Source organism: Lissotriton helveticus, chromosome 3_1 (assembly GCF_964261635.1).
Source record: "Lissotriton helveticus chromosome 3_1, aLisHel1.1, whole genome shotgun sequence".
In the NCBI taxonomy this organism is placed as follows: Eukaryota; Metazoa; Chordata; class Amphibia; order Caudata; family Salamandridae; genus Lissotriton; species Lissotriton helveticus.
In genome coordinates this window covers 1,806,836,376-1,806,859,982 of record NC_136061.1, presented here as the reverse complement: position 1 = coordinate 1,806,859,982, position 23,607 = coordinate 1,806,836,376, and the positions used below count along the sequence as shown (strand labels likewise).

At 44.8% G+C, this 23,607-nt stretch overlaps 1 protein-coding gene across 1 annotated transcript in view; it reads right to left on the bottom strand.

The window, feature by feature from the left end:
• PAFAH2 (platelet activating factor acetylhydrolase 2) overlaps positions 1-21,774 on the bottom strand; it is a 124,222-nt gene extending 102,448 nt beyond the window's left edge. The window contains exon 1 of the mRNA XM_078682693.1: positions 21,568-21,774. The gene's annotated coding sequence lies outside the window, so the exon portion shown is untranslated. The remainder of the gene's footprint in view (positions 1-21,567) is intronic.
• Positions 21,775-23,607: the final 1,833 nt, after the last annotated feature.

The following is a 23,607-nucleotide window of genomic DNA, read 5'->3' as shown; positions in this document are numbered from 1 at the left end:
ACAAGCAGAACATTGTCACCGTCAATTATCTCCTATATGTATCTTCTACAGAAAGCAGTCTTTCTTTGCTACTTTTTCCCAGCACTGGCAAAATCAACAGGACTAGATTTAATATGATAAACACTATTTAGGCATGCAACAGACTTAAACAGTATTTGTAAATGCCTTTGTACACATTAGCCCATTTAAGCCAGAACTACTGCCGTTGTCAATACTAGTTGTGAAGGATATACTGGAGAGTACTAAAGGTTTGTTTCTCCAGTGGAAAGGCTTAGCAAAAAGTGAACCATTTTGGGGGGTGGGGAGGAGGGTGAGGTGAGCTGGTTATCAGAGGTGACAGTTTTCTTTTCTAATTTGTTCATTTAGCATGTTTGCGGTGATTACTGGGTGCCCTTGTTCTACAAACATTTGGCTATCTCTGGATGTAGGCGAAAATGTGTGACGTTGGAGCATTTGTGCATACCTGTGGGAGTTTTCGAAGCTTCATTACACATGCCTGGGGAATTGAGGGATACCAGCGATTTTAGGGTGCTAGGAGACACAATGAATGCATCAGCTTGGCAAAATAGAGTCTAACGCCAGAAGCAGTGTCCTGTTGTCATGGGGCAAAGTGGCAATCCTACTGTAGCCCATATCTTGGTAGCTGATCTGAGGTTGCTCTCTGTTGAGTGAATACCATTTGACTTGGTTTGAGAAAGAAAAAAACAGAACCAAAATCAGGGTGTCATGTGGGAATACATATGCCTGTTCTAAGCCAATTTTGAAGTTGTGTAAATTATTCACCTTGCACAATTTTGTCAATGATCACTGACGTTTTAGGTCTGAACCTTCATTACGACTTCCACCATAGTATTTTTAAGACTATAAAAGATACTTGTGCTAATCTGGAGTTTCCAGGGCCACAATGAGATGTGGCACACAGATACATTGAAGGATTAGTGTCACTTTTTGGATCGCCTAAGGAGAACATTCCTGCATTTATATCAGCCGGGTGGGGGTAAGGAGACAGGTGGATGTAAGGTGAGCGCAGGTGGAGTGAAATATGTACATGGTGTGAATTGTGACTACTGGAGTAATATTGAGAGTTTCATTCCATACTGCCCTCTAAATTGTTAGAAGAGACACAGATTTGATAATACTGTGCTATGTTGTATGTGAATTTATTAGATCATTCAGGGCAACCCAGTATACCCCCACAGAACTGGGTACTGTAACTCACAAAGCAGACATGTTCCTCGAGGATTTCTTTTAGAAAAAAACTTAAATTGGTCCAAGGATCCACAATCATTGCAAAACATTTTCATGTAAACATGACCTAGTTCGTTAGTAGTACAGCTATGGTTTTTTTTATAGAGAAATAGTAAATTCATAGTACATCAAAATTGATTTCCATAGACAACATCTGAAATTACATTAGATTAGAATTAGCAGTACAAAAATTGAGAAACAAAAATAAGTACAATGCGCACACCGACGCCCCCTTTAGATCATTATCTCTGTATTACTCCAGTTTTTATGAATCTAAGGTAGCGTAAAAATCCTCCTAACAACGATGTTATTCAAAACCTAGAGTCCATTTAGGTTACTTTTACATGATGTAATTGTTTTGAAGAACAGATGCAGTATAGTTAGAGGGGCAAGCTGTAGACGTTTCGGTCTCAATAGGCAATGTAGCTCAGCGAGATCATCTTCAGGACCCATTGTAGTACAATGATAGGATGGTACTTAATGTTACTTCGATCCAGAAGCATCACTCCAAATCGTACTTAATATGTACAATCAATCCATATCTCGGGTAGGATAACTGCACAATCAAATGTATATGACTGCCATCGATATTCTTACAAGCCCAGAAATTGAATAGCCGATACGCGGGCGGCAACACTGTTCCCGTTGTGTACATCACTGAAACTTTGAAAAAAATAAAAACGTTTTTTATTGCTGGTGAGAGGGTGGGGCTGGAGGCATCAGCACCGTCTGTGTTGCACATTCTTCCTCCTACATGCCCCTCGCCAGCAATAAAAGAAAGTGCTATAACAGAGCATGTAGGCAGGTTAGGGGAGTTACTGCGTTTTAATGCGCACTAAGCAGGCAACCTCTGACAACTTACTTTACACCAAGCACAGTACAGGGTCCATAGTGCACAGCAAGCAAACAGGATATGGGGGTTTAGGAATTAAGTTAAAAAACAAGCTGGCAAGCTTGAGGCATGCACTACACAAGAAGCAAGCACGCTGAAGAGTTCCTACTGTACACCCAGAAGACAGGCTAAGAGCACATACTGCACGAGAGACAAGCTGATAGGAGGTTACTCACTGACCACCAGGTGGACAGACTTAGGCCACATACTGAAACACGGATTGGCATAGCCAATAGGCCTCGCCTTTGCACATAGGCAATCTGAAAACTTGGTACCTATGCACTGTACCTGAATCACAAGGCACATCCTCGCTGTGTAACTCATACACTGTAACGGGTGTACAGGTAGTGTTTTCAGAGCCAAAGGATATTCAGTTGGTCACAGCAAGAGTGCGAATAGAGGGTGGGGGGGCACAGAGTAGAAGATGTGCATGGACAGCTATGTGGTTGTGTCCGCATAACGATCGCTAATCGCCTGGGCGATGGCGTGTAGTCAATTTTCTGTGTTCAACCATTCTCTCCCCACAGGTTGACATGATGACAGTTGAAAACCCGCCTTTTTGCGCTTCGCTCAGAAAGGCAAAGAGGCATGAGCGGAGCTGAGAACGGGCTCAAGGAAGCAGTAGGAACCAAAGTCTTTCTTAGCCCGAGGGCAGCTTGTAGTGTGGAGGGGGAGAGTCCTGTGCGCACATGGCATAATTGAGGCTTCCGCTAGATGATGGGGGAAAGGTAGTGGTGGGAAGCCTCCGAGTAGAAATATTTTGGTGCGCAAGTAACAGCTGGGAAGTTTATCGGGGCACCGGAGAAGGAGCTTCAATCAAGTTTTATTCTTTACGTTTTCCAGCTTGTAGTTATGCTTCTTTTGTTATAAATTCCACACTGTAGTTACTAGACTGGGAAATAAAAAAATGTAGTGGACGAGCTGCTGACAAACAGCCCAGAGGTGCGCACACTGGGTCTGGAGGCAGCGCCCTGCACCCTCAATTGGCGAGAAGACAGCACAAAGAAAACAAGAGAGAACCTCCTCACACTCAAATAAAAAAAAATTGTAATGGAAAGAATCAAAGGATCCCTTGCTGTAACGCAGTCAGAAAAAAAGAAAATATTTAGATACGCAAGCTCACGGCGAGTGAGTGCTTTTAACACAAAAAAGCTATTTGATTAAATAAGCGCAGCCGCGAAAGTGAAAGCAACCGTGCTGTGTTTAATTAGTAACCTGATCCACGACAAGGGAGGAATGCAGCTGGAACCCTGCGCGCCGCTGCTCGCTCCCAAGGACAAAACGCCGTGGAAGTGAACCTTTATTATTGAAAACCACATGCAAAGTCCAATCCAATGTGAGGGGGGAATCAGAACCACACGGAGAAGTTTCAGGGAAGTTTAGAGTGCTCACAAGAAGCCTCCCATAGAGCAGCGCATGCGCGCTGCGCTAGACTCGACCTAAAAAGCAGGGAGGCTAGCGTGGTTACTGACCACCTTGCGTGAATGTTAGGGGGCTTCTATGCACCCCAAATTAGTGTGATTGGCACAAGGCGCTATTAAAGTCCACATAACATCACACATCAGCATCACAATGAGCCACAGACACATTTGTGGGATAAAACATTGGGGTGCAAAGTCTCAATCGGACAGCTTTCTTCACATGCCTTCCTTTTTGCACCCCACCTCCTATTGTATAGATATATTACTGCAAACCTATGGCCAAACTATTTTAACATTCTTTGCAGAAAGCATTGCAATGTGAACTCCGCAGCAGTCACAAGAGTATAAAATACAAAACACAAACACATTCATATTTAATTCAGAACGGTTTAACAACAGAGCGATACATAACCAGTAGTCAACATCTGTTTACAGAATAATCCGGGCTGCAGAAAACGAGTAGACAAACAAGCTGCCCCAACCAAACAGGCATTTTATTCAATTTGCATATTGATAAAAACATCCTTTTTGTCGGGAGATGGGCAGTCCGGGGAGACTGTAGACAATACACATGCAATTGTTATGGCAAGAAAAGGCATTCACACTTCAAATGAGAATTTTCAAGAAACATACATCTTTAAACTTGGATTAGGTATATGAAGTTTAAGAATCAAGCATTTGCAACATCAGCAGGTCTCGGCGACACAACAGCTACTGGGTTTGAAAATGTTTTTTTTTAGCCAGGTTTTGCATATGCTTGTCTTTTCTGCCATAACAGGAGGAGAAGCAACAACGCTAAAGAGAGGTATCCAGGGACAAGCATGTTTTTTGTGCTGGGACAGAGGGTGGAGGGGAGCGGGCGGTGAGAGGGGGCAAGCAACAACAGAGGAAGGTGGGAGGGAGCAAGCAACAACGAGGAAGGGTGGGAGGGATTAAACAACAACAATGAGAGGGAAGGGAGGGGCAAGCAATAACACAGATCAGGATGGAAGGAGGCAAACAATAACACAGAGTGGGAGGGGTACGTGGTGGAAGGACGGAAGGGAGACACCCTACATGGACTCCTATGGAATACTGTAATTAAAAGAAAAAAGTTACCCAGGGCCCGAAAGCACATACAGCAGAAAGACACTCACTGGGGAATGAAATTCAAGAGGGGGGACAAACAACTGAAGAGAAAGTAAAGCTGGCACATGCTGACCAAAGAGAAGTATGGAAATAAGAGTGAGTATTAAGCCAACCAATGATAAGAAATGGGCGGGCTCGAAGTTCCCAGTAACAAAATGTCTTGAACGTGACAGTGCATGCGGTGACACAAGCAAGACCTAAAAACAGTTCCCAGAAAGGGAGCAGTCATGGAAGAATACAAGGAGCCAGTCAGCGAGGTGGTAAACAGGCTATGCTCCATGGGAGGAACAAAATATGCTGGACGGCCTAAAACAAATAAACCAGCAAATAGAAAGCAAGCAAATGCGAGTTACAGAACACAAAGCCATTGATAAGCTTCAACCTTAAACATAAATGCAAGTCAAACTAATTAGTGAGAAATGCACACATGTTATGAAAGCTCAATTAGTTAATGTGATTACTGCAGATGTCTGTGTGTGTAACCAGACAGCTGCAAAACTGAATTCTGGTTGGTAAAGTAGGGAATATTTATATGTGTACCTATAGTGCTACGAGGTACTTGGCTGTGACTAAAACTCTGTAAACATGCAAGTCATTCTTTTAAAACTGTATTACACGTAATATAAGATGGGATGTCAAAAGTGTGCAAAGAGATTTAGGGCCATATGTATCTTCCGAATTTTGATTCGCAAACGATGCGAATCGCAAAAAAGCAGCGTTTGCGACTCAAAATTCGGAAAACGGTATGTATGAGGATAATTGCAACACAAATTTAAGGAATCGCAAACTTCAAGTTGGTGGTAATTTGCGATTTCTTTCACAAATGCACTTTTTGCCATTTGTGAAGGTGCCATGTGGCGCACATACATTAGGGCATTATGTGAGCTATATGCGCACACATGTAAATTCCAGGGGGTGCATCAGGGAGTCCTTACGACACCCTTGAAATTATTCTCAATTTGCGATTCTCAAATTGCAAATCACAAATTGAGAATAACTTCCCATTCATTCCTATGGGCCCCCTGGCCCATAGAAATGAATGGGAAAGTATTCCTAAATTGCGACTTCGCAATTTGAGAATCGCAAATTGAGAATAATTTCAAGGGTGTCATAAGGACTCCCTGATGCATAGAGAGAATGCTGCGATCGCCGTCCGGCTCCGGTACCCAGTCCGGACCCAGTCAGCGGTTGCACCCCAGAGGGATCCTCCAGAGACACCGGGGGCGTGGTTGTGTGGCGGGGGAGCGGTTTGCCTGGGACCCTGACTCGTCCCAGATTTCTTATGCAAAGGAGTGAAGTACAATAGCCCACAACATGGATATAGGGTGTTTGCAAGTTCTCTTAACTTCTTCAGTACGAAGTACCTCCTCTTCTGCTGCGCCCCATTTTTTGACTGCTCCCACCCATTCCGCTAATGGGGGACCCCCAGGTGCCTTCCAATGCATTGCTATGCTTCTTTTAGCTAGAAGGAGCGCCAGGGACGCAAAGCGCATTTCCACTTTCCTGTTCTTGCGCCGTTTGCATATGCCTAGCACACAGACCTCCCACGTGTGAATATCTGGGAGCCCCGTGACTGAACGAAGAGTGGCGTGCATCGTGACCCAGTAAGTGTGTAGTGTTCTGGACAGTCCCAAAACATGTTGTGAAAGGAGGCACTGGGTTCAGGGCATCTGGGGCATGTAAAAGACCCATCTAGATAGTTTTGCTGAAGCTTCTCGGGGGTAAGGTATGCGCGATGCAGTATGTGCAGTTGTATGTTTTTGAAGCGGTAGTTGCAGGACACTTTTTTAGGGAACTCTAGGGCGCGGGCCTATTCTTTGTCATGGAGCGGTCTGTGGAATTCAGTTTCCCATTTTTCCCGAATGGGCGCCAGGGTAAGTGGGTTGAGGGCTCATAGTGCTTTGTATATCCAAGTAACCAGATGTCGTCACGGTCCCATCTGTAGCAGTGTATGAATCACCGGGTGTGTGGGAGGTTCAGTGTCTATCGTGTGCCATATCTTGCGTCAGTCTTCAAGAAGCTGCTGATGCAGGAGGAATTGCCCTCTAGGGAGTTCCAACTCTGCCGCCATTTCCGCGAATGTCTGCAGTTGCCCATTGTGATATAGTTATCCTACCTCTGTCAATGTTTGGTCCATCCATGGTCTAAATACCGTTTCTGTATAGTTTGCCCGGCCTCTAGGGAATCCCACCAGCGGCAGGGCAGGAGAGTACATGGGCGCCATGCGATTCAGTTGATGCACGTGAGTCAAGCAAGTGCGTGCTACTGTCAACTGGAGGGGCCTGTTCCGGAGCGGTGCCGCTCCTGGCAACAGCATGCGTCGTATGGTCGGTGTCTGGACCTATCCTGTGACTGGAGTCAACTCCCCCACAGCCCGTTACGCTGTCCAACGGGATACCCATTGCAGCTGGGCGGCGAGAAAATACACCTCAAAGGAGGGGGCTCCTAGTCCTCCCTGATCCAGCGGCAGCTGCAGTTTAGCGAGTGCAATCCGACGATGTCCCGACCCCCATATAAGGGTCCCGAGGAGTGTGTCTAGTTCCCGGAAAAAAGAGCACAGGGGGACTACTGGGAAATTGGCAAAATAGTATAGTAGCCTCGGGACAAGGATCATCTGGGCAACTGCGATTTTGCCGGTGATAGCTAAAGGGAGATGTTTCTAGAAATGCACAGAGAACCTGACACCCGCCATTGCCCTGCGGTAGTTCCAGTCATAGAGATCTTGCGGGGTATGCTATAATTGGACGCCCAGGTACCGTACCACCTGGGGGCTCCAGGAGAGGTCGATGTCACCCAGACGCGGAGGAAGAGCCTTCACAAGGTGGTAAATCATCGATTTGGACCAATTGACTTTCAGGCCTGCTACTGCTTCAAAGTCCCTTAGGATGCATAATATGGAGGCAAGGTCTGACCCAATGTCCGGGACATAAAGGAGTACATCGTCCGGATAGAGTTATTCGGCATGGATGGCGTCAGCAATTGGGAAGCCCCACTCTTCACTCTCATTATGGAGGTGGACCGCCAGAGGCTCCATCGCCGTGGCGAATAGTAAGGGAGAAAGTGGGCAACCCTAGCGAGAGTCCCTGCGCACCGGGAACGGGGGATCTCAGTGGCCCTTGTCTCGCTCTGGAGGTGGCTGTAGAGTAGATCAGCTTGGTGTACGCCAATAGGTGGGGCCCCACTCCCATGTATTGCAGAACCTGGAACAGATACGGCCATAGGAGGGTATCAGAGGCTTTTTCCAGGTCCAGGACAAGACATGCGGCATGAGGGAAACGGTCCAGGATCTGATCCTGAACGTGGAACAGGTGCTGTATATTGTAGGAGGAGTTCCTATTGGGTACAAATCCATTTTGATCTGCGTGGATCAATTTTGGGATGATAGTGGCATACCTGTCAGCAAGGATTTTCCCGAAAATGTTATAGTCAGCGGGCAATAGGGCTGTGGGCCGATAGGAGACCAGTTGTTGAGGATCCCTGTCCGGTTTGAGGAGGGAGACTATTACCAACTCACACATTGACTGGGGTAGGGTACCATCGTCTAGGGCCGCCGGGAATTGTTTCACCAGCTGTGGAACCGATTGCATTGCAAACGTACGGAAAAACTCCAACGGTAGGCCATCTAGACCCAGCGCCTTGCACGTGGCCAATTCCTGCATTGCCTCCCGGACCTCAGTGGCATAAAGTGGAGTGGAGAGGCATAAAGCAGAGCAGCGTAGAGTGGTGTAGAGTAGAGTGGTGTAGAGTAGAGTGGCGTAGAGTGATGTGGAGTAGAGTGAAATGGAGTATAGTAGAGTGGCTTACATTAGAGTGGAATAGAGTAGAATGGCACAGGGTAGAGTGGTGTAGAGCACAGTACAGTGGTGTAGAGTAGAGTGGCATAGACTGGAGTAGAGTGGTGTAGAGTACAGCATCGTAGCATAGAGTGATGTCGAGTAGAATTGTGTAGAGAGATGCAGAGTGAAGTAGAGTGGAATGGAGTAAAGTAGAGTGGTATACCTTAGAGTGGCATAGAGTGGAATGGCATAGAGTGGAGTGGCGTAGAGTCGAGCGGCATACAGTAAAGTGCCATACAATAGAGTAACGTGGAGCGGTATGCATTAAAGTGGTATACAGTAGAGTGGCATAAAATAGAGTGGCATAGAAGAGAGTGGTGGAGCATACAGTAGAGTGTCAAAGACTTTAGTGATGTAGAGTAGCGTGGCATAGAGTGCAGTGGTGTACAGTGAACTCGCGTAGAGTAGAACAGTGTGGCATAGAGTGGAGTAGCGTAGAGTGCCACAGAGTTGTATTGTGCCAAGTAAAGAGGCATAACTTGGAACAGTGTAGATTAGTATGGTGCAGAGTGGAGTGGCGAAGAATAAAGTGACAGAGTAGAGTGGCACAGAGTGAAGAGGCATTGAGTGTTGTGGACTAGACTGGCATAGAGTGGTGTGGAGTGGCGTAGAGTAGAGTGCTGTGGCCTGGGTGGAAATTGCAAACACTGGGTGGAAAGGCATAGAGTAGAGTGGTGTATAGTGGACTGGCATAGAGTAGATTTACTTAGACTAGAGTGGCATAGAGTGGAGTGGGGTAGAGTAGCACAGAGCAAACATGCATAATATATATGCTTAGTCACAATATTCAGGATCTACTGCAACATGCAAGAACACCCATGTTCCACTCCTGCATCATAACTTCACTGGGCTTTCATTAGGACACCTATTAGCAATGATATAATTTAGAATTATGTTTCTCTAGCTAGTTATTCCTCTTGAAGAGATACTATTCAAACAATTAAAAAACACTTTTCTATGGTGATTAATAAATACATATTTTGTGTTTTGCCTGCAGAGTATTAGTTTTCAGAGTCTCACAATCTTTGTTAGCATATACACTGGCTCATAATATGTTAGTGCTGATTGGACCCTTAAGCCTTTTGTTGTTTATCTGTGAGCAAGGAGGACATGTAGGGGGTACAGGTTAATCACTTGATCGGCACGCTAGGAAGATGGGCACTACTGAAACAAATCAAAAGGAGATTTTGGGATGGGAACACTTTGGCTCTTCCCAATGGGAGGTTTTGAAGCTCCTTTTGGGATGGATTCCTTATGGTTTGTAAATGTAACTGGAGAGAAAATGTCAGAAACTTCAGCACAGCCAACTTACACGGATTCCTGTACCACCACAGACTTCAACTTTACGGGATGAAATAGGGGATTTTGTGATTATACAAACATTCCAAAATTGATACTTTCTTCTAAAGATCAAGTTAACGTATAAAATCGACTACTTAGGTAATGTACAAGTAAGTCCTCAAGGCAAGGTTGTACCTACGTTTTTGGCAGTCAGATATTGCAAGAGTCCCAAGAGGCTTTTCCAGATCTAAGTTTGGACTGAATAACACAACACTCATTTATTGATCTCAGCAAATATGGGAAGTGGACTCTAAAGCTGGTAAGCCGATTGCAGGAGCACATTAGGATGTGTACCAAACCTTATAGGTTAACAGAAGGCACGGCAAATGATACCATAATGACTGTTTTGAGTCAGAAAGCAATTTTAGATGCATGCTGAGGAAGCTTAATGGATATAAAAATGCCAGAGACTGGTTATACACAAGAAGCAAAAGGAATTCGACTATTTATCCCTATCACTTCAGAAGAACTATTTTGGAAAAAGTACTAGGAAGGAAACCAACTCACTTTATAACTCGAAAGCAGCATGCATACAACATTTTACATAAAGAAATATATAAAATGATTCTTCAGAAATGTAACTAGAAACAAAAAAAATAACTCCACTACTTTTAATTGATTCATTTACAGCCAAACTCGGCCTTAGGCTGATTTCTCCCACTCCCTGCACTTTGGCCCTGCCCCTCCCCCCCGTATTCCACCGGAGCCGCCTCTCTCACCTTGTACGGCCCCTGCAATCTCTGTTTTTCATTTGAACACCAGATCTGCGGTCAAGCATCATCATGAACTTTTCGTTCTACTTGACACGCATAAACCTGATCTTCTGTTCCTCACAGAGACTTGGTTCTGCCCGGACTCCCTCCCAATCCTTTTAGCTGCCCTCCCTTCCTCCTATTATGCTCTCCGTGCCGACTGACCGGCCGGGAAGGCTGGCGGTGGCGTTGCTTTTATTGTCCGCTCTGGACTTCATTTCCAGCTACTATCAGCTCCCCCCATCACAGCGGTCGACTATTTAGTCGTTCGCTCTGCCTCCTTCCTAACACCTTTGACATGTCTGCTCATGTATCGTCCCCCACAACAAATTCCGCATTTTCTTCCTGCTGTTCAAGACCTGCTGGCCACCCTGGCGGTGAATAATTCCTCTATCCTTGTGCTAGGTGATTTTAACTTCTGGCCCTCGGATCCTGCTGAGGACCGTTTATCCAAAGAGTTCTCGGAATCTCATTGTACTTTTAATTTTCTGTCCCATGTTCACACTCCTACCCCTATTCACGGTCACACCTTGGACCAGGTTTGGTCACTCAATTGTCCTGTTTCTTCCTCTGTTGTCTCCCCATGTGCCTGGTCTGATCATTTCTTAATTTCTTTTTTTTTTTGCACCCCAGTCTCGCTAAGAAACCTCCTTTCCCCAGGAATACCTGGGCACGCAATTGGAACCACGTTGACATGACATCTCTCTGTTCCTCTTTTTCTGCCTCTAGTCCCAACCTTCAAGATCTTCCCAAGTGGACGCTCTAAACAAATGGCTCGCCAGAGGCTGTGATCAAGTGGCCCCCCTAAGACGAGTTACTGCCAGGCGCGCCAACGACGCCAATAGATGTTTCAATGCTGAACTCAAGGAGAAAAAATTGGCCCTACGGCAAGCAGAGCGCGCTTGGAGACGCGCCTATTGTCCTACTCTCAAGCTTCAATATACTACACTTCTTAATCAATATAAGAAGTTCATCCTCTCCGCTAAGACCGATTATTTCTCCTCAAAAATCTTGTCCGCTGGAAATCAATCGAGAGAAATCTTTACTATCGTGCAGGACCTGGCTTTCTCGGACAGAGTCACCCTCAAACCCTCCCCTTCTCAGGCCCTCTGGGATTCGCTCAATAAATATTTTATGGAGAAAATCACAACCATTAAGTCCAATATCCCTCCTCCCTCTCCCTCTTTTTTGGATCCTCAGTCCTTGCCTGCCCGGTCGTATCTTGACCACTTTCCCCCTTTGACCAAAGAGGCGTTCCTGTCCCTTCTCTTAACGGTAAAGTCAGGTTCCCCTTCTGACATTTGCCCTGCACACATCCTGAGACAAATCTATCTGGCTTGTCCTCCCCCCCCTCTCACTTTCCTCAATAACTCCCTTGCCCAAGGTATTGTTCCACAATCTCATAAATCCGCGACAATAATCCCCATTTTAAAAAAGCCCGGTGCAGACCCCTCCTCACTTGCAAACTATCGCCCTATTTCTCTCTTACCTTTCTTGGGGAAAATATTGGATCGTCACGTCACCCGAGTGCTCAGCGCCTTCGCTGAGGAAAATGGCTGTTTAGCCTCCCGCCAGGCTGGTTTCCGCCCTGCCCACTCCACGGAGTCCGTAGTCCTTTCGGTTATGGACAAGCTCAGAGAGGGCATGGACACCAACCAACCCCAAGCCTTGGTTCTTCTTGATTTATCCGCTGCCTTTGACACGGTTGATCATTCCATCCTTCTCTCCCGTGTCGGGGCGGCTGGCATCAGGGGAACCGCCTTGGTTTGGCTTTCCTCCTTCTTGAGGGACCGCACTCAGGCCGTCCATCTGGCCGATTTCTCTGCTCCCTCTTGTAAGGTCCAGTGTGGGGTTCCACAAGGGTCTTCTTTGTCCCCTCTTTTGTTTAATCTCTTCATTTCCCCTCTTATTTTGGCACTACAGCAGATGGAGGTCACGATTTACAACTACGCTGATGACCTCCAGCTTATTTTTAATTTATCCTCCTCCCCAGAGTCCATTCACAATTTTCAATCTGTTATGATTTTCATCAGGGACTGGATGAACCACAACCATCTGATGCTCAACCCTGATAAAACCGAGCTGGTTTTGACAGGTGGTTCCTCCAGTACCTGGAATTCTTTGTTTTGGCCTTCCTCTTTGGGTTCTCCTCCTATCCCCTCCCCTTCTGTCAAGACCCTAGGGATAAAATTAAACGCTCACCTCACCTTGCACTCCCAGATTAGCTCAGTTGTTTCTTCTTGTTTCCTCACCCTCCGCACTATTCGAAAGATCTCACGTTTTTTTCTTTTTCCGCTCTTAAACTTATCCTTTCAGCCATGGTCATTTCCCGCCTGGACTACGGCAATGCTTTGTATACCGGCGTCCCCGCATAAATCTTCGGCGACTTCAACTGGTTCAAAACCAGGCCGCCCGACTTGTCTACAATCTTCCCAGGTCTCATCGTGTCACCCCTCTGCTCAAAGCTTTGCATTGGCTGCCCATCCGGCAGCGCGCCCTGTTCAAGATGGGCTGCATCACTTTCCAGGCCCGGGCAGGGACAGCGCCTAGTTTTATCACCTCTGAAATCAAGGCCTACCTCCCCAGTAGAGAGTTGCGCTCCTCTTCGCAATCTCTTCTGTTTGTCCCTCGCTTCAGGAAGAAAAAGTCGGGTGGCGCTAAATTTTCCACTCTAGCCCCCGCTTTTTGGAACACCCTTCCTCCATCCCTCAGGTCCTCCTCTCATTACCTGGAGTTTCGAAAAGCATTGAAAACATTTCTTTTCACTCAAGCTTTTCCACACTAGCGGCCTACCCCTCCCACTGTCTCATGGTTCGCATCCCTAGCGCCAAGTAACCGCCTGGTAGTCGTGCGCTTTACAAATATTTTAATTTCAATTTCATAAAAAAAAAAATTAAAGCCCAATACTAGTGAAGTATGCCTTGCCGACCTTAACAAACTGAGAGGTGCTTAAGTATTTCAACAAACAATTTAGTCAGTTTTCAAGTTAACTGTAAATCTTCACTGTTAGACAAAGAAAGCAGGTGCCTGACAACATGCTTTTATGTTAAACTATCTAAAAGAGGTCTTCACCAGCATATTCTCTTTGTGACTGTAGAATGTCATTTGGTATGCCCAAAGACTACAGCCAGGTGAGATATAGCCATGAGGCTCTATATACTACTAGTAAAAGGCGATGTATTTGCTGTAGTATTTTCGTTGATGGCCTGTCACATATTTAGGTCACAGACTCAGGATCAGCTGTAAATGATTTCTCCCACAAACACTGTTGTAAAGACTCGGTTATGCTGTGATAAGTACCTTGTTTCCAAATTCTTGCAAATCAAGCTAAAAAGGACCCCTTGGGTCCTATTACCTACTGGTAACTGTCCTAATTCATCTTGGTCAAGACCTCTTAGAGTACCCTGTGGGGTAGCGAGGAGGTTGGCACACAAATATGGCACTGTGCTGGCAGAGTTAATGTTTGCATAATAGATTAAATTTAAGCTTAATTTGTGTGTGAACAATTGATGCTGGTAGTAAACAAATACCCTATTCAAGATAGAATGGGCAAGATCAAACCACTGAGAATGTTTTTCAAGGTTGGCAAATAAACCATAGTTTAAAGAGGACCAGATTAACTGGGGTCCTCGAGGCCTAAATCGGCCTGGATAGGGGGGCTGCATGGCCCCCATGCCCTAAATATTTATTTTTTCAAAAGGCCTGGCCCAGGGAATGGGGTCCCTGGGGCCGAAATCAGCCCAGGGAAGGGGGACTACATGGCCCTACTCCCATAACAAAAAAATAAAAATACAGATAAAATGTAAAAAACCCCAGCAAGTCCTCTTCACCGCCACTCTGCAAACGCATCTTCTGGCATACTACTAGTAGGGGGATCAAGTACCCCTGGCTACAGATGCTCCTTGGGGGCCAACAAGCTTTCTGGTTACTTTCAGTAGGTCCCACACAGTGGGATTTCTGAGACGTCTTCAGAGTCCACACCCCTTTCTCCACCACTCTGCAAACGCGCCTCCTGGCAAACTGCCGGCTGGGGGATGAAGTCACCTTGGGTGCTGAGGGTCCTTGGGGGCCAACAAGCCCTCCTGTTGCCTCCAGTAAGTCCCACACAGCTGGTTTTGAACACGATTACAGCCTGAACCGCTGGACAGAATTACACCAAATTTGTCAGAAAGCTTGATTTTGTTCCATAGATTGTGCTTTTTGTTACTTAGAGTAAATTTGTTCAGTATTTGTTGAGAAATATAAGAGAATAAAATTAGTGATATCTGGGACCGCAATGCCTTCTCGAATACTAATGAGCTGTTGGCAGCCAACTTGGGACTCGAAAAATATAAAAAAAGAAAGAAAAAGGGGGCATTTATAAAAAATTCACAGGAAAAATAAAAAAAACTATTGTTTTTAAAATAACCCCCCTGGGTGGGCCAGCACACTTCCAGGCTGCTAATAAGCGCCGTACTCTGCCTCATTCTGGAGGGGCCAATAGTTGCCCGATCTGGGTACTTCTGATCCAGGTCAAGGTACAATGCATTGCTGTGTGACCTGTTAAATGGTTGATTACCAGAATCACAATTAATATATATTGAGGAATCCAGTCATTGTGTAGTGTAGTTTTTCATCAAAAGGTCTTAAGGAGTCTCAGTCTGATCCGAGTGGACAGATAAAGGCGAGAAACGTCAACCATATATTTTAAAATTAGATATTTATGAGGCTAATTAGGACCATTGCACCCTAATTGAGCACCACATTTTTAAATTAGGTTAGTGAGCTCAATCAATAAACTTACTTGACCAGGAACATCACTAAACCGATTTTAATTCACTTTTTGATAAAAAAAAAGCACTTTACACACACTACAAACAAAAACCCTCACACCCCCACTTCATCAGACAGCTACTAAAAAGATCTCTGGCAAAGAGCCCCTTTGCGGGTGCCCGTCAGGCATTTCAGCGCCGGCCTGACGAGGAGCAAGCCCAATGATGAAGCAGGACACCCTCTGGGGTGTGTGAGGGCACTTGCTCCTATATGGAACATTCCCTTCATACTGGAACAAGAAACTCCCCTGTCTCTTTCACTCTTTGAACCCTCAGGAACTGCACCCGCGCCCGTTCACTGACTTTATTATATCTTCAGTTATTATTTAATGGTAATTTACAATAGAGTAATGAATAAAAAGATAGTTGGATATTTGTTTTTTATTCTTTTAAGTGATGACTCTAGCGAGACGCTCGAGGGAGCCAAATACACAATCCCCTTTGTAGACTCCAAGACAGCTGTATGTCCTGTTCAGCTCTCCCGAAGCACTCGCAAGATTGTACATTCAGAATTAAGTCTATTACAGTGTTTTACTAGAAATGTATAGTGTTTTATACAAAATATAAAGGAAGTATTTAATTACTGTCTCGCAAGACACTCGCGAGAGGACTGGGAGAGGAAGCACACCCTAAGGAAGGATTCTGATTGTTTCATATGGATATTTTTATATAGAAGAAGAAGATTACATCCTTTTTGCTTTATTTCACTATTGGACTTTGGTGAGAGTAGACATATTTGGCTTGCTCTCCTATCCTATTCCCCTTTCAGTCTTCATCAGATTCACATGAACAGCCAGGGCCTTCTGCATCAGCCCAGCTATCTCAGCCAGCCAAGGTGGCAATTCTTTGAAATGAGGCCAGGTACCAAGGAGGTTTCGATGAAGTACGTTACCTATAAACTTTGCTGCAAAGAATTCAGCCGGGGGAGCAGAAATATCCAATATAGCATGAGTACCACAGGGATGTGGAGACACCATAGATCCATGCATCCGCAAAGGCTTGCACTTGTAGAGTTGACTCGTGCTGTGAAGCTAGATGACTCTACAAGGGCGTCACCATCATTCGCTCCAGGAGATACTGTGCCTGTGCAAGTGTAGAAGAGGACAATAAGCCTGCTTTTTTTTTTTTAATAAAGCACTGTCTTGCTGCTGGTGCAAGAAGATCATTTTTCATCAGAGACAAGCAGGTCTGCCCAGGAGAAGCTTGCCCAAGAGCACAAGTGCCCCCCTAGGCAGACATTTTTCTTTTAATTGTTTTTTTGTAATTTTTTCTCCTTTTTTTTTACGAGATGCTATTGAGTGTTTGTTTAACATTTCAAGTTGTATGGTCTTGTAGTTCCCTTTAAAAAAAGAATTAAAATAGTCAACAAATATTAAACATGTTTGAAAACACAATTTTTTATAGATATTGACAACAGTTAACAAAAACAGCTCTTTTCGGAACTATACTCTTCTTTTATGATCTATGTTGCTTGCTCTGTTTCCCTTTCTTTTCCTCTTTTTAAAATCTCTTGTGAGACTCTTGGGAGAGCAGGGGAGGAGTACCGAAAACTATGGCTCACACAAGCCTCTCGCGAGAGTTCACGAAGGCTCGTAAGAGCCAGGGAGGCAATCCCTCAAGTTCAGTCCAAGGGCAGTATTCCTGGTCTGGTATTGCGAGACTGTCGCGAGAGATCCGGAGCACACAAACGCCTGCCTCCGCACATCTATTTTTCGGAGTCTTGTGGGAGTATAGCGAGCTCAAACACCTAGCATATGCCCCATGGATAAGAATGCTGTATTCTTTGGTGTGGATAGTAGAGTCTGCAAACACATAAGCATCTCTGCTGAGACTTTTCCCTCTTTAGACAGATTTTCCCTACCCCCCTACTTTTGTAGGATCCTGCGAGAGTCTCAAGGGAACGCAAATATTTTATGGAAATAGATTTCACACTTTCTTTCATTACAGTACTGATATTTTATAGTTACCACAATTAGGGTAGGGGGAGAAAGTGGTCCATCCACTCAGAGCCTTCCAGACTATAATAAGAGTGCATAGTAGGAAATAAGGAGAGACTGGCCTCTCCGCTGACACCTCTCCACAGGGTGACCATTATGCATAGTAGTGTGTAGGAGGGAACGGCCTGTTTCCTGACACCTCTCTCAGATGTTGGGCAACCATAGTAGGGTTTGTGAAAGAACTGGCCTCTTTGCTGAGTCCCCTCTCTTGTATGATGGGTGTGTAGTAGGGTGTGGGGAGGGACTAGCCTCTCTGTTGAGACCTCTCTGTAATGATGGATGTCCGTAATAGAGTTTGGGGATGGACTAGGTTCTCCTTTCAGATCCCTCCCTCAGATGTCGGGTGTGCATAGTAGGGTGTGTGGAGGGACTGGCCTCTCTGGTGAGACCACTATCTGTAATGATGGGTGTGCTTAATAGGGTTTGGGGAAGGACTGGATTCTCTGTTGACACCTCTCTTTCACATGATGGGTGGGTGTAGTAGGGTGCGTGGATGGACTACCCTCTCCTTCAGACCTCTCTCTCAAATGACAGCTGTGAGTAGTTGTGAGTGTGGGGGAACTGACCTCTCCTTTCAGACCTCTCTCTATCAGATGACGGGTGTACACAGTAGGGTGTGTGGAGGGACTGTCATCTCAGCTGAGACCTTTTTCTCAAATTACAGATCATTGTAGTACAGTGTGCTGAGGCACTGTCCTCTCCTTTCAGACGATAAATGTGCGTAGTAGGGTGTGGGGAGGTTGCTTCTCCTCCCCACCCGGTGCTCCACCTATTATTGCTTGCTGGTGTGCTTCTCTCCTGCCTGATCTATCTTACTCTCTACCCTGTTAACCCATGCCCTCCATATTGCTTCAACTTATCTCATTGCTTCCCTCTACTCACTTAAAAAACAATTCTACATGTTTTTCCTTTTTAGCTACCAATCCAACTCGGATCCGTAACTAGACAGAAAAAAGCACCTGCATCATATTGTAGGCATGGGCATGTTATCAGTGGCGGCTGTTACTGATTAGTATGGGTGAAGCGGGGAGCAGTAGAAAAAAAATCACTTACCTGCCAGACACCGCCTTTCCTCCATCTTTCTTCTTTCCACTGACAATTGAAGCAGGAAGCACATAGGCTCCCAGCCAATCACAACACTGCTGTCACCAGCATGAAAGCAGCATCGTGATTGGTCTGAGTGACCTGGTTCGCCACTCAGACAGGGACTGGGAGCCTGGAACAGTACGACACAGCCTGGCGGAGAAATGCTAAAGTGCGCATGGCATCTTGGCAGGACAAACCGTCAAGCACACTTTTGGTGCATCAACCACTCCTCCTCGTAACACAGCCCAGCCCTGCCCTGCACTAAAAACCAAACAGGTCAAGCCTTGAAATGAGCTGCTAAGTGGTCAATATTAATGAAAGTGGCTTTGTAGTAAGCGAAGACAGCCAGGCATTTATCAAAGTGACATTCTGACACCCCCATTGCTGGTGGTACATGGATGGTTAACAGTCCTAATAGTGACATCAAAACGAGTCTACATTTTCAAACCACACCTGATCAAACAAAGCAACACTGATGACATCATTGTTGGTGGTACATGAATGGTTAAAAGCCCTAGAAGTAGATGATGTCACAATGAGTCGTGATTGTTGAATCAGACTTAATCAAATAAAGCAACATTCTGATTACCTCATTGTTGGTGCATCAATGGTTAATGGATTAAGTTGTGGGTGACAACATAATGGGTCTCTCTTGTGGAACCAGATCTGATCAAACAAAGCAACTCTGATGACCTCATTGTTGGTGGTACAGAAATGGTTATCAGACCAAGAATTAGATGACGTAATAATGTCTCCCTTGTCGAACCAGACCTGGACAAAGCCACACTCCGATGCCCTTATTGTTGGTGAGTAGTGATTGGTTACGGAACAATCTAGTGAATGACGCCACAATGGGTTTCAAAGCTAACTCAGATGCCATCACACAAAGCAACATTCTTTTATCCTCATTAAGGAGGATACATAACTGATAAACAGAACCTCTAGTGAAAGATGTCACAGCTGGATTCCAATGTCCAACTTGGGGTCTTTAAATATTGTGACAGGAGAAGGCCAGGTGAAGAGGTGGAAGGGTAATCACAGGGCAGCTGCTGGAAAACACTAGGGGGCAGATTCACAAGGACTGGCGCAACCCTGCATATCAGCAGGGATGGCCAGGTAAGATGTGTCACGCAAGTTTACCCTTGCGCCACCACAGATATGCCGCATTTACAATGCGGCATCGTGGCGCAAGGATAAACAGATGCGTGACGCATCTAATGGCGTAAGGGTGGCGCATTGTTGGAGTTGTGTCGCAAGCGCGACGCAACTCCAGCAATGTTCAGGGGCTGCCCATACCTAACATGCTGCATCACGCCGTACGCCGGATTCAAGCAGGCGCAGGGTTTTGATGCAGCGGCGTCAGAAAAGTGACTCAGTAAAATCTTATAGATTTCACTGCGTCACTTTTCCTAGGCTTTTTTCCGACGGAACGCCCACCCTGCATACATTAAACCTGACGCAGGTTTAATGTGACCCAGGGCTTTACAAGGTGACCCATCTCCCTAGATGCGTCACATTGTAAATAAGGCGTAACATGGCGCATGGTTTACGCCACCGCTGCGTCACAGAAGTGATGCAACGGCTGCGTAAATGTGTCGCAAGGGGCTTGTAAATCTGCCCCTGAGTTTGGCTATTGCACATAGTGGGAATATCAAAACAGTGTCCTACAGCAGATGGCTCTGGGACTTGGAACCGCTAGCCCCAAGACAGCACAATGCCACAAAAAACAGGATGATTACCAACCCTGTGTTATTGTGCTTGGCTTAACCTATGATCCAGAATGTTACCAAAAAGGAAAATATAGCAAACACTCTCAGAAACTTTAAACATGCCTATGTCGATGTGGAATGCTCTGCCAAACCAGTGATTTAAGGCTGAAAAGAAATGATAACAAGTAAAATAAAGTGCCGAAAAATTGCCATATTTGTGCCGCAAAATTAGCAAATCTATGCCGTAATATCCTTGGGAGTCTGATATGTGTTCAAAACTGCCTTGTGTATGTAGAATGTAAATTTCTTGTCTTGCTTTGTAATTGTTGTCTTTGAGGACATTCAATAATATTAGGGTGATCCTGATTGGAGTGTAAGTGCTCCCTTGACTTGTCATGTGTTAGGACTGAGTTGTGTGATATATGTTGGTGCCTGACATTTCCTGGCTTGGTGAATGAACTGCTATACCACAGAATGTGGCGTGACAGTGTTTATGTACACCACGGCAGCCATCAATTTTAGGCTGAGAAAGGAAAGAAAAAAAAGAGGGAGAAGAGAGACAAAGAGGGCAAGTACGTACGATGTTATGTGTAACTAAGAAGAGTAAAAACCATTCTTCACATTGAATTCACTTGTTTTATAGAAGAGAATATGAAATACATGGATAAGAATATAATTGGTCACCACTGCCAAAGAAGTGCTAGCAAAGGGAATTCAGAAAAAGTGAACCGATATAGCCTAAACATTGCAAGTATTTGGTGAAGGTTTTAACGTTTCCTACTATAAAGGAAAATGCATCTGTCAATTTAAATTCCTTGACGGTTAAAAACAGGGCGAGGTTTAGCTTCGAAAATAACATTGCTAGTTGGTAGGTACGAGAGACTAGAATTGAGACAGCGGTTAAACTGACCATTATCATTTCTAAGACGCAAAAAGCGAACGTTTAAAATGTTGCACGAAAGAGAAAGCATCTTTAAAATGTTTAGAGAATACAATTTATTTAAAAGTCGTAAAAAAGTATTCTTTTATAACCGCATACCTTTGAGTTAAATATTATAAATGCAAAAATATGTATTTTAATTGTTTTGTGAACTTTAACGGAGTTTCACGTCTGGCTATCATATTTTTTCTCTAAAATCATGAATTTTTCCTTCGAAATCCCTGAGATGTCACTGATGTGAACTTGGGACTTTGAGTTCTGTGTTGTCCTAAAAGGTGACTTGATCTTTAGAATCTTAGGAGGGTTGATGACTGTATTTAAAGACTAAAGCAGAGAACATGTCCTGTTTAACAAAAATGAGTATATAGCGCCCAAATGAGTATAATCAGACGTTAACAACACTCACCTCCACCCAGGAAATTGGAACTGTCTACAACGAATGACAGTGTAGGCACGAACACAGAGAAAGGACAAATGAACGGGTGTGAAGATAGAAGTAGGACTGAAAGGTAAAAACTGTGGGCACAACGCAGGGGGAAAAAAAACGAGACCAACGATTAATTGGCAGAGACAAAAAAGATTATCTCAACGCTATACACAGGGACATTGAAATAAGAAAAGGACTACTCCCTCAACCTACAAAGAGGAAACCGTAAAGCTCAGCAGGGGGCGTATCTCAAGCCACTCATTTTACAGTCAAGCGCGCCCTCTTCTGGGCGAGTGAGGGCATTGCCAAAGCAATATCTTTACTGGCACATTAGGCAAGCACTCTCGTGGTGAAGATATATGTGTTGACCAGGATTTCTATGGCGATGTATTGACGCACATTTTTTTGTTGTTGCAGTTTTATACAGCGTGAACTCGACCCGAAGGTATTGGAGCACCAGGTACATTACACAAGAACACATTCATTTTTGGTAGGCGCGGGAGGCTCAGAATCACAGGATGTTGAGCCGAAACCGAGACTGTAATCTGGTTTCCCAGCTCCAATATCGGCATATTCTGGCAGCACTGGCTTCTAATCCAAATCCATTTTGTAGTTGTATGTTTTTCACGAACTTTAAGTTCCAGAAAGCAATTTGCTCATATTTTAATGACAAAAAGGCGGGCTGGCTGACAGGGGTGACCACTAGAGATGGGCAAGCCAATCAATTAACATAAAGAGCCAAACCAATCGCCTCGCTTTACTCTAGGAGCCTGTGCACTAGGCGAGCCCTCAACATATTTGCCATGTAAGTCACGCAACAAACATGTTAAAATATGATGAGGTTGGTTCAAAATTTACAAAAAAGTGTGTTCTTTAACATGGAGATTTGTTGCATTACTTCAGATTATATCACTGCATTGAAAATTATTTATTAAAAGTGATAGTTGTAAAACATACCTTAAAAGCATTCTCCCTTTGCACATCATCCTCCGGACAATGCCATTAGTAAACTAAGAGGCACTCAGCTGTCATATGTACCCTATATATGTGTGTTTGACCGGCTTCCTTGGTGTGGTTTCCCCTGATTTTTGGCCTTCTGACCTCCTGTTTTGCTGACTTTATTTGTGCTGGCTTTAGGATTCTGGGCACCTACGACTGCTAACCGGTGCTAAAGTGCATATGTTCTGTTCTAAAAGCATTATAACACTGGCTTATCCACAATTGGCATCTTTAATTTACGTATAAGTCTCTTGTAAAGTGCGCAATATGTGCCCAGGGCCTGTAAATTAAATGCTACTAGTGGACCTGCAGCACTGATTGTTCCACCCACTCAGTATCCCTTTAAACATGGCTCAGGCATGCCAATGCAGAGCCTGTGTGGGCAGTTTCAAACTGCCTTTTCGACCTGGCAAGTTAAGCTATTCGCCAGACCCAAACCTTCCTTTTGATTACATGCAAGTCATCCCTAAGGTAGGCCCTAGGTAGCCCCATGGGCAGGGTCCAGTGTAATTAGAAAGTAGGACATGTACATTTAAGTTTTACATGTCCTGGTACTAAAATATATAAAATGTGTTTCTGACTACTGCAAGGACTATCTCTCCCATAAGTTAACATTGTTATTGCCTTAAACACCTTTTAAGTGTAATTTTCAATTGGGAGCAGATAGGAATATGGAGTTTGGTGTCTCTGGACTCACAATTTAAAATCATAACTTAAGGCTGTGAGAAAGTGCCTCTTTTGACATGGTTAGTCCCCCACTTTTTGCCTGGTTTTGATTGTAGTGCACAGGCTCTCTATCAATCAGGTCCCCTATACCAGTGCTTGTTCCCTAAAAACTATTCCCCAGTTGGCCCTTCAGGCCCCGTATAAGTCCCTAGTAAAAGGTACCTGGTTACTAAGGGCATTGGGACTGAAGAGGTTCCAATGAACCCTAGGAACCCCTCATCTATGCCCTGCAGACTACCACTGCCGCATGCATGGCCTGGTGCAGACCAAATGACAAAGTCGCCATGCCAGCTA